Genomic DNA, 12,308 nt, shown 5'->3' with positions numbered 1-12,308 from the left:
AGTCGCCTCTGATCTTTATAGCACATGTTATTTGTGGATGAACATGCATCTTGGTAGTAACATATATATGCTTTTGACCACAGAACAGATATCGATTTGAGAATAAGTCTGGCTACCCTTGAATCTTAAAGCACATGCCAAGAAATCCAGAAAAGAGTAGACTTCAGGAAATCTGTTCTGCTGAGCTGATGCCATTAATATGAGCAGAAGCAGTCTTGCAGTACAAGACTGCCTTCTATGATCCAGACTCTGACTAGTGCACAGCTCCAATCTCGGCATTTTCATACTCATACACTAATTTGACTGGAAGGAGACACTCCCCTAGTGGCCAGAACTGAATTTCTTTCATTTGCTTTGGCAGTTTGAACACTTTTTTCCAGCAGACCACTGCACACATGACTGATTTATGCTAATTATGATATACTTCTGAATTTAGATTAAGTGGTGTAATTGATTGCATGGAGTTTTAAAGTGAGCGTTTCTGAGGTGCGTGGCGTCAAACGCAGTCTTGCGGACACAGATGAGTCAAATTCATTCAGTCAGCCTTCATCTTAACTCAACCGCAGTATGGAATGTGCACGGTGAAGGTGAGGGAGCACATTCTTTAAAGTAAAGGTTACTGATGGTTCTTAGTTTGAACACTTCTAGGAAAAAAAAAAACTTTAATCGATAAAGAAGCTTTACATTAGGTGAAGGGTCCTTAAGCTCTTATTCTCCAGGGTATATTTTGGTTTGTCCATCTGTTATGATCAAATCATAAGGCAAATTATTCAGTAAACTGCATGAAATAAAATTTAAATAATTTTTATTTTTTTTTTGCAAAAGCTTCCCTCATATTAACAGAAAATGTGTTTTATGATCATACACACATAGCTATATGTTTACCATTTACAGCTGAAAGCCAAAAATCTTAGACGCTCTTTGGATTATTTTATAAAGAATCATTTTCACAGGGCAGATCACTGAAGAGACGCCGTCTGTTTATGGTTTATAGCCCAGATTTGTGGAAAAATGGGTCGACTTTCAGTAGAAAAAAAAATTGTGAGTTCAGCTTCTTCTATTATAAGGGTTTAAAATTACATGACCCATCTATTTGACTGGAAAGAAGACAGTTACAGTTCTCATATGACACCCACCTTTTGAATGTAGCTTATGAAATATGAAAGTTATGAAGAATATGACAAAGTGCATTTTGGAACCACCGGTGGTTCCAAGGAGTTTAAGAGGCTACAGTTTAAAAAGGTTCTTCATATATTTACCTGTTGTTTGCAACATGCTTCTTTAAAGAATCGTTTGTTGGAGGTGGTTCTTTTATGAACCCCTTTTGCCTCCTTTATTTCTAAGAGTGCAGGTCCAGCACAGCCCCAGGCACTGGAAGATGTCCTCAGTAACCAGCTTGGGGGCCTGAGGGAAACTGAACATTTGTTCCTGAACCTTATTTCCCCAAATCCCAGAGCTTGTTTGCCTGCACCTCTCTCTCTTTTCTTTACTTAGGGTCTGGTTTGATTAACCTTGGGTTATGGTGTGTGTTTACCTGATGTTCGATCCAATTTAACCACACGCCCAACTTGTTAGGCAACCGGCAAGATGTCAGGGGCTCCTGGAGGGTTTCTTCCAACCCGGGAGCATAAGACAGAAGCAATGGGAATTTATGAGTGATTGGTGTGAACTTCTGAAAAGCTTCTAGGGGTAAAAAAAAAACCCCTCTGCAGTGGCTATTAGTGGAACCTGACAGTATCATCAGAGAGCATCCCAGGGGATTCTCACAGCACCTCATTGAAACCATTGCTCAGGCAACTCAACTCTTGTCGCCTTGGCAACCTTCTCTCCTTTATAACAGTTGATAATTATTATTGTGGAGGGTTTTTTGGCTCGCTCTCTCCACACTTCTTTCTTATCTCTTCATCTGCCTCCTAGGGACAGGCCCTGCTCTGTAGTGGCATTGTGACTTGGCTCCACAACAGTGCGCTCTTATGTTCCATGGTAGGCGCCTACAAGAAGATTAAGGGATCTTCTCCTTTCTCTTCTTGCTTTCTTGTTCTCTTTCTTCCCCCCCTCTGATTTAGCCTTTCAGAACTACTTCTTGTTTCGATTTCGACTGAATTTACTTTTCTGCTTTTTCATGAAAGAAGTAATTGTACATTTGTGGAAAAAAAATCAGTTGTCGTTGCTATGGCATTAACAATGGCATCCTGGAGGAAAATCAGTAAAAGCTGCAAAGTAGATTAGCATTCAAGAGTCTCTTTGATCTAGATAAAAAGGCATTTTCTTAAATTGCCTCAACAATTGCACTTTCAACAAAGGAACTACCTCTTACTCCAGAAGATAATCAGTGTAATTTTATTACTGCTATTATTTGTTATATCCTTTGCTTTTTGCTTTGCTATACACAATTATCCATTGTGCACAGCTCTAACTTAGCTAGACAGTTAAAAGAACTATTTTAAAATACTTCTGGTAGCAAGTTCAGTTTTGAGATTTTGTGCAAGCATTTTATAGCTTATAATTTGCATTTGGGTAATGTTTTGACATGTATTTTGAAAGGGTTTTGTAATATTAAATGTGTTGCCACATTTAAGAAAATGTTTTTTTTTTCTTAAAGTTGTGAAAATAGTGCCTGAACTGAGTAGCTGTCTATTAAAGCTGATTTTCCCCCCACCCTTATTTGGCTGGTAGATTCCTATTATGCAATTTTAAGGAAGAGTCATTATGCAGTTTTGAGTTTGGCAGCTTGCATCAGGCCAGGAATATGTCCTGGGACGGACCAACAAAAAAGTGGTAAATTTGTGTAATGTTAAAAAAAACAAGTGAAATAACATCTCATAAATAATTAGTTTAATTAGAAATAGGTCAGTAACATGATTGGGTATAAAAAGAGCATCTTAGAGAGGCTAAGCCTTTCAGGAGTACAGATGGGGAGGGGTTCACCACTCTGTGAAAGACTGTGCAGGTAAGTGCAACAGTTCAAGAAACCACTTCTGAATGTAAAATAGCAAAGAACGTAAGGACTTCATCATCCACAATACATATCTTTAAAAGATTCAGGGAATGCACAGAAATCTCTGTATGCAACGGACAAGGCCAAAAGCAGGTCCTGGCTGGCTGTGATTTTCAGGCCCTCATTAGGCACTGCATTAAAACAGCTGTGATTCTGTAGTGGAAATCGCTGCATGGGCTCGGGAACACTTCTAAATACCACTGTCCGTGAACACAAGTTATCACCGAATCTACAAATGCAAATCCAAACTCTACAATGCAAAGAAGAAACAATATACTAACAGGATCCAGAAATGCTGCCACTTTCTTTGGGCCTGAGTTTATTTAAGATAGACTTAGGCAAAAAGGAAATTGCCCTATATTTAGACAATCATTTGAAATTCCTTTTGGATATTATGAATGCTGCATCCTATGGGCTAAAGAAAAAGACAGACAATCTGGCTTGTTATCACCACAAAGTTCAAAAGCCAGCATAGGTGAGTTGCTGGAATTGAATTTAAAATTAAATAATTAAAAATTTCTCTGTTTCAAAAGTTAATGTTTTGTTTTTTTGTATTATTTTCAATAAAATATAGGGTTTGAATGATTTGCACATGATTGCATCCTATTTTTGTTGTATATTTGGGGTTTTGGGGTTGTATATTTCATAACATCTACTTTCACCTATAACAACAGCAAAGGTTTTCACAATAAGATGAAGTGAACCAACTATCTTGCATTGCTTCGGTGAACACTCATTGAGGTCATGAATAATAACATTGTTTTTATTAAGGTTACAAGTAATAACTGATTCTGTTTTGACACAGAAGCAAAACACTGTCAAAACAGCAAACCAACGGTCTTAACCAAGCTCAATATAGTAAGGAAGAGGCTCAAAAATATGTAAATGTGCTGAGAGAAATGTGTTGAAAGGTTAAGGCTTAGGTCACTCCAGAAATGAGATAGGAGATAAGAAGAAAACAGAAAAGGAAACACTTTATGTGCTGTTAAAGGTGTGTATGTTAATTGATGTGTTAACTAGCTGGACTGCAGGTTAAAAAACCAGAACCCACATAAGGAGATATATATTTCTATGGCTACAGACTTGACATCATAAAGACAACAGATCCCTGTTTGGTGCTATGTACAACCCATTTCACAAAGGTTCTATATAGAACCATCTGCAACACATTGTCCATCAATCTGAAGAACCATTTAAACATGCAAATGGTTCTTTGAGTGTTCATGGTTCCACACAGAACCATTGTCTGTACTAAAGAACCCTTGAAGAGCTATCATTTTAGCCATCTTTTGTAGCATGCCAAAATACTCTGCCATTGTGGAGAGCATAGCTCTTTGGGGTATGTGCTAGGCTCTGCCTACAGAGATGTTTGATATTTATTGCTTGTCAAATTGCCAACAACTGACAGGACTTTCCACTACATTCTGATTGGCTATCTGCACATATGTGTATGTCAGTATATGATGTGTCAGAGTGTCTAAAATTTTAGCCTTTTTTTCCCAAATAGTCGAGTCGAGAAGTTGAGTTGAGCCTAAAATGACACAATACTGCCCTTTAACTCAGCTATACTATGCCCTGAAGTTGTTCCCTCATTTCTCATCTTATGAGAGGGCAAAAAACCCACAAATAATTGTGTTTTTTGTCATTATTGAACAGGAGATTTTGAGGAGTCGCTGGGAAAGGTTAGGAACAGCAGTTCAGACACAGTTCAGTAGGTTTTGCTTGCCAGACACACTTTTAAACACTTTGTTTCATTCCAATCTATACTGGAACAGGTAAGACCAAACTCTTCTAAAATGTTACAATAAATGTTTGGGCTGGTTTAGAACTGTGCTGGTACTTTTTCTACATACAACTATGGGCAAACATTTAAAGGTCTCCCTGGAGTTTCTCCAAGCTTTTCACAGGTTCAATTTCAGATAAGGAGATCACAGTGTTGTCAGGTATCATTGATCTTCTGGAGCAAGGGGGTGAGGTTTGAGCCAACAAGGGTTTTCTCATGGAAAACTCATTATTCTCAACAAAAACTCATTATGCCCCCATTCAAGCACAAGTCTCAGTCCACAAAAGAGGAGGCAAACAAACATGAGTAATTTGTAGGTGAAAGGAGTTACATTTGATCTGCAATTCCTCTTACTCTAGAAGACATCATGTGTCAGGTACGAATGGGCCAAATTGTGTCTGCTGCAAACAACCAAGGACCTGCAGAATTGGAAACACACAGTACTCCACTTCTGTAATGTTCCTACTCACCAGCATATAACATTTGCTATATATATATATATATATATATATATATATATATATATATATATATATATACATATATCAGAACTCATCTTAGAAGTGAAATGCTTCAAATCATGCAAAATACTGCAACAGGATAACAGGCTCCTCCAATATTATTCATAATTAATTAAGCTGAAGTTTTTATTATCTATTGTACAGTGCCCTTGGGTTTCTTGAAAGGCGCTTTTAAATAAAAATTTATTATTATTATTATTATTAAGTATTTGCTAAAGAATTCACAGAAAAAGGGTTAGATTGTTAGGGTGTGGATGGTGATGTATAAACAGACGTAAAAACTTCAGAAATCATTTTATGCACTTGTCAGTGCAAAACATGTTGTACTGAAACAAAAGTATACAGATAAGCCCAAACTTGCTACTAAGTAAAGGAAGAAGGGAAACAACTGTGCTGGACCTTGTAGTATTTCATTTATACAGTAGTGTGGTTTTGAGGAAACTGTTGCGTTAAGCCAGTTATTTGAGGAAATTATGACGTTAAGCCATTTATTTGGGCAGAAACCCTCTATCATTAGGAGCAATACATATAAATAATATATGGTGATGTGATGTCTATCAGTGAATTAGCTTTAACCACTTCCAGAGCTGTCCTCAAGGAAGCTTAGTGTGCACAGTTACCGTCTAGTAACTAGTTTGATCAAATCAGTCAAGACAGGAAGCAAACTTGTACTATTCTAATTATATTCTTCTAAGCAGGATATTAACTTTGAAAAAAAGCAAATAGAAATCTTTACTTTTTTATATTTATTTATATTTGTTCTAAGGTCATATATTCCTTTGGTGTCCTGGTGTTATATAGGGTTCTTAAACTTGGGTGACTTTTTCAGTGTGATATATAATTGTACAGTCTTTGTTGAAGTAGTGTCCAGAAACTCTGAACACAATTCATAAGGCTGATCACTACTGCAAAAATGTGAAAAAAAAAACAATGTTATCTGTTAACAGTGGCACGCAATCCATATCTCACTCCACATCATCTCATTTCCTGGAAAATGGAAAGATCATTCTCTGTGTAGGTGCTGTCATAGAACAGATCTAATTTGTCTTTCAGCTTGGCATGTTTGGCACAGTCTTCAACATTCTCTCCGTTTTGATGTCAGTGATGAAGTCACACCAAGCCAGGCTAGTTATGGTTGTCTGAGCTTGAACTTCAGTGTAATGTTTGTGTGTTTTTCAGCTACGCTTTTCTACATGTATGCTGGACATTCAGTGTGCAACTGTAGTTCCATCTCTGTTCTTAATGGAGGATCTTCTGTAGGGTCAACTACCGTACCATCAGGATTGGCTCCATGATGAGGCACATTAAAGAGGATCACCAAACCGCAGAGCAAAACATTGACATGAATACACTCATTCAAGGCTGCTGTTTGACATGCTCATACTGATAATACAGTAATAGTCTTTTAAATAAGTTGTTCCATAACTTGTTGTTCAGTTTGTGGCTTGTAGGAAGCCGACATAGAAGCAAGCATGTATTGTGTGGTCTGCTACCAGCTGTGCGTGTACACATGTAGAATTTGAGGCTCTGTTCTGTTTTCAGTGATCAGGGACAAAAGTGATAGAGGAGCAAAGCCAGGAATGTCATAATATGACAATGGAAATGCCAACTGTGTCCCACTGTTTGCTACAATGCTGTGAGAATACAAAGGTATAAGACACAGTCACATTCGTTCACTACTGGTCCAAAAGTCTGTTTTTAGTACCTGGCAGTTTTTTAAACATTGTTTAATCAGTTTGATAAATTGCCATTCTTTAAGCCAGGCATGTCAAACTGGGGACCTTCCAGGCCAAAGTGTTTTACCCTGAACTACACTCTGAATTCAGTTCATGAAGGTCTTGCTAATTAGCTGATGTGCTGAATCAAGTATGTTTAGTGAGGTAGTGTGTTGAACTCTACAATGGACTACGAGGACTGGAGCGTGACCCATGTGCTTTAAGCAGTTAAATATATTTCAAATACCAATCTGTATACATACGTATCTACCTAAACCTTGTTTTAAATTAAAATAAAGTGAACAATCTAATGTACACTCACCGACCACTTTATTAGGTACACTAGTACCTAGTACATTGGTAGTAAAAGGTTGGACCCCCTTTTGCCTTCAGAACTGCCTTAATTCTTTGTGGCAGACTTTCAACAAGGTGTTGGAAACATTCCTCAGAGATTTTGGTTGGTTATTTGAGTTCCTGTTGCCTTTCTATCATCTTAAACCAGTCTGCCCATTCTCCTCTGACCTCTCACACCAACAAGGCATTTTCATCCACACAACTGACCGCTCACTGGATATTTTTCTTTGTTGGTCCATTCTCTGTAAACTCTAGAGATGGTTGTGCGTGAAAATCCCAGTAGATCAGCAGTTTTGACCACCTCTACATGCCTAAATGCATTGAGTTGTGGCCATGTGATTGGCTGATTAGCTATTTGTGTTAACAAGCAATTGAACAGATGTACCTAATAAAGTCGCCGGTGAGTGTAATCCACCTGTGCATTTAATAAAGTAATGCCATGAAAGAACATCACTGTTGGTTCCCTAAAGAATCATCCAATTGAATTTTTAAAGAAACATCCATCAGAACATCTTTTTCTTCCTTAATGTTACAGAATTATGGGTGAATTTCCTTGTAGGACCAAAAAAGCATATAACATAACATAAAGTGAGAAGATGAAAGGAGGTTGTCTGCCAACATACATATGTCCAGCAGACAGCAAATGTAATGATGAGGGTTTGCTCGATGATGGTCAGGGTAAAAACAAGAAAATAAAAAATTGGGGAAAAAACAAAATGATCACCAATATATTTTGGGCACTATTACCACCTCCACACATGAGTCATAGAAAAAGAGCTGCTCCCAAAAACCTCTTTTGACATCTTCATTTTGAAGAGCTTTTCATTCTATTCCATTCACCCAAACTTGTTCAAGCTGTCTTTAAATGGCCAAGAACTGCATTACTTTTCGTTTTTTGGGTTATTTACACAATAGTAATAATACTTCAACATAATTTAAAAGAAATGGTTATGAAAAGTCAGTATTTATTTGGAGCTCTTAGCAGAAGGTTGCTATACAGTGCTAAAGAAAGGTTCTTGTAACAATAATTGAAATTTTTTGGCCTATATAGAACTATTTTTTAAAAAGGGGTGTTTTAAAAGGAAAAGAAGAGAAAAGCCTGTTAATCTTTTTTTTTAAGTTATCATGGTTCTATATGTAAATGTTCCCCTTATTGCAGAACCTCTTTTTAAAGGGTGTTTGAATGGAGAATGCATGTAGGGAAAAGGCATTTAGAGGGAGATCATGGTACATAAGAGGTTTTGCATTTATATTGACCAATAGAGAGATTGTATACCTCTCAACTAGCAGCTAACTTAACTAACTTAATTAGTCTTACTTTATTGCACTTTGAATTCCGTTTAGTTTCAGTTAGTTTGAAGAGTGTCTTATCATTTTTAGTTTTAAGAAAAGGAAGTTTTTCTGTTGTTGTTTTTTTTAAAAAAAACTTATTTTAGGTTTAGATTTTTAGCGTGATAGTGACTATTTTGTGTTGCATTAAGATTAGGAATTTTATTTCAGCTATTGAGTCATTTTTTTGCTAGTTTTCTTTTTGGGAATAGGTCTTGTTATAATAGATATCTTGCTGAAGGAGTTTTTCCTTGCCAGTGTTGCCCCTGGCTTGCCCGCCGGGGGTTTTTTACATTTTTTACATTCTTGTTAAAACTTTGTCTTTTCTGGAATTCTGTGAAGCTGCTTTACAACAAGATCCATTGTAAAAAGCGCTATACAAATAAATCTGATTTGATTTGATTATAATCACCCTGGGCACCATCAGCTGCATCCATTCCTTTGCTTTAGGCTTTTATATGCAGTGAGGTCATTGTGTGGAAGTATCCCACTTACGTTCAACATTAAAAATCATCACTAAAGATTAGTTTTGAGATCACTGAAGGTACAACTAACAAATGTATCAATGTTTTTCCTCATTATTAGACATCCAGACTGTGTATTGTAACACTTGCCCACAAGATTTCAATTAGCAAAAATATGTAAGCTCATCATTAAAGCATGGACTCTGATGGCTGTTGTTTCAGTGTGTGGTTTTATCTCAGTTGGATGTGTAATCCAGTATGAAACCGAGATGTGTGTTAGTGAAGGTCTGAGCCAAGAAGGAACACAATGCAGCTTGGCACAGCTCAAAGCCAGAAAGATGCTGAAAGCCTCAATTAAATACTGTTTTCTGCTTTTATTTCATTTTCAGATTCACGGTTCATTTCATTCTCAGCAAAATGCCCTCGTATGCCCTATTCTCAACGTGTCCTGAAGACATAAAAGAGGCCAAGGTTATGAAATCCAGAGTTATGAAGGGATACAATGCTGAACAATAAAAACAAGATTGTAAATTTACATTTAGAACATTCAGATTCACTAAGTCTTTTTCAAGTACAAGGATTTTCTCTTGTTACAGGTGTCAGCATAATTTACAACAGAAACATAGAAGAAAATACAATGTACAAAATACATTTCTTAAAACAGAAAAGTTGTGCAATGGGTTGGTATGTACAGATATATTTTAGGCACTGAAGTTAATTCAGCCAAATTCCATGCTCTATGGGTCTGCATGTACATGAAGCCCAAAACCAACCTAAACCCACGACTTTGACCCTGCCAGGCCCGACTGGTGATGCTAATTTTTTTGCATTAACCTAGAGGTGGATTGTTGCAGACACAGGTTTATAGTGCTTTGTTTTCTTAATAAACACTTGATCAAACTGGTATTTTATGCATCTGTAATACACTAACATTATTTATCAGGAGCATATTTTTGCCATGTTTCTGACCACATATATATATACACTGCTCAAAAAAATAAAGAGAACACTTAAACAACACAATATAACTCCAAGTAAATCAAACTTCTGTGCAATCAAACTGTCCACTTAGGAAGCAACACTGATAGCCAATCAATTTCACAGCTGTTGTGCAAATGGAACAGACAACAGGTGGAAATTATTGCCAATGAGCAAGACACACTCAATAAAGGACTGGTTCTGCAGGTGGGGACCACAGACCACTTCTCAGTGTCTGTGCTTTCTGGCTGATGTTTTGGTCACTTTTGAATGTTGGTGGTGCTTTCACACTCGTGGTAGCATGAGACGGACTCTACAACCCATACAAGTGGCTCAGGTAGTGCAGCTCATCCAGGATGGCACATCAATGTGAGCTGTGGCAAGAAGGTTTGCTGTGTCTGTCAGCGTAGTGTCCAGAGGCTGGAGGCACTACCAGGAGACAGGCCAGTACACCAGGAGACGTGGAGGAGGCCGTAGGAGGGCAACAACCCAGCAGCAGGACACCTACCTCCGCCTTTGTGCAAGGAGGAACAGGAGGAGCACTGCCAGAGCCCTGCAAAATGACCTCCAGCAGGCCACAAATGTGCATGTGTCTGCACAAACGGTTAGAAACCGACTCCATGAGGATGGTATGAGGGCCCGACGTCTACAGATGGGGGTTGTGCTCACAGCCCAACACCATGCAGGATGCTTGGCATTTGCCAGAGAACACCAGGATTGGCAAATTCGCCACTGGCGCCCTGTGCTCTTCACAGATGAAAGCATGTTCACACTGAGCACATGTGACAGACGTGACAGAGTCTGGAGACGCCGTGGAGAGCGATCTGCTGCCTGCAACATCCTTCAGCATGATCGGTTTGGCAGTGGGTCAGTAATGGTGTGGGGTGGCATTTCTTTGGAGGGCCGCACAGCCCTCCATGTGCTCGCCAGAGGTAGCCTGACTGCCATTAGGTACCGAGATGAGACCCTCAGACCCCTTGTGAGACCATATGCTGGTGCGGTTGGCCCTGGGTTCCTCCTAATGCAGGACAATGCTAGACCTCATGTGGCTGGCGTGTGTCAGCAGTTCCTGCAAGATGAAGGCATTGAAGCTATGGACTGGCCCACCCGTTCCCAAGACCTAAATCCGATTGAGCACATCTGGGACATCATGTCTCGCTCCATCCACCAACGTCACGTTGCACCACAGACTGTCGAGGAGTTGGTGGATGCTTTAGTCCAGGTCTGGGAGGAGATCCCTCAGGAGACCATCCTCCACCTCATCAGGAGCATGTCCAGGCGTTGTAGGGAGGTCATACAGGCACGTGGAGGCCACACACACACAATACTGAGCCTCATTTTGACTTGTTTTTAGGACATTACATCAAAGTTGAATCAGCCTGTAGTGTGTTTTTCCACTTTAATTTTGTGTGTGACTCCAAATCCAGGCCTCCATTGGTTAATAAATTAGATTTTCATTGATGATTTTTGTGTGATTTTGTTGTCGGCACGTTCAACTTTGTACAGAACAAAGTATAAAGTATATAAAGACATATAGTTCTACAATTACAGATTGTTTTCCATATTTCTCACAGCACAATATGCCAGGCTTTACCCCATTCATCATGCTCAGGGCCCCCCACAGGACCACCACAGAACAGGTGTTATTTGGGTGTTGGATCATTCTCAGCATTGCCATGATCGTTGCACCAGTTGTAGTTGTTTTGACAAGCATTTGACATTTTGCCTGCGTTCTTTTACTCCCCTTGATGAAAGGCTTGTTTGGTATTAACCTTTAGGGGATGTTGTTATAAGGTGCTGTTTGCATATCTTTTAGAGAATGGCAATATCAATACCTGCAGTGTATAAACCAATTCAGTTAGGTTTTTTAACATTTTTGTACATTCCCTTTTTCTGACTGTTCTTAATAAACTTTCCTCCTCTGTCCTTCTCTATGACAACTACATTGGTTTAAGGACTGGGATTTTTGCAATTAAACGGATTTAATTGCAGCAATTAGTTAAAAGTACTGTTGGTGGCAATATGCAGAATTCCAGTGCTTTTGTTCCTTCAGCTTTAATAAAAAAGGACAGACATTGATTAAAAGAAAACTCAAGCTCCCAAGAAAAAAAAAACAATCAAACTTTCAGCTCTTGACTTCAAAGGAAAATGTCCTTTATTATTTTG

The sequence above is a fragment of the Pygocentrus nattereri genome, chromosome 12 (assembly GCF_015220715.1).
Source record: "Pygocentrus nattereri isolate fPygNat1 chromosome 12, fPygNat1.pri, whole genome shotgun sequence".
Classification (NCBI taxonomy): domain Eukaryota; kingdom Metazoa; phylum Chordata; class Actinopteri; order Characiformes; family Serrasalmidae; genus Pygocentrus; species Pygocentrus nattereri.
Note: the sequence above shows the minus strand (reverse complement) of the source record.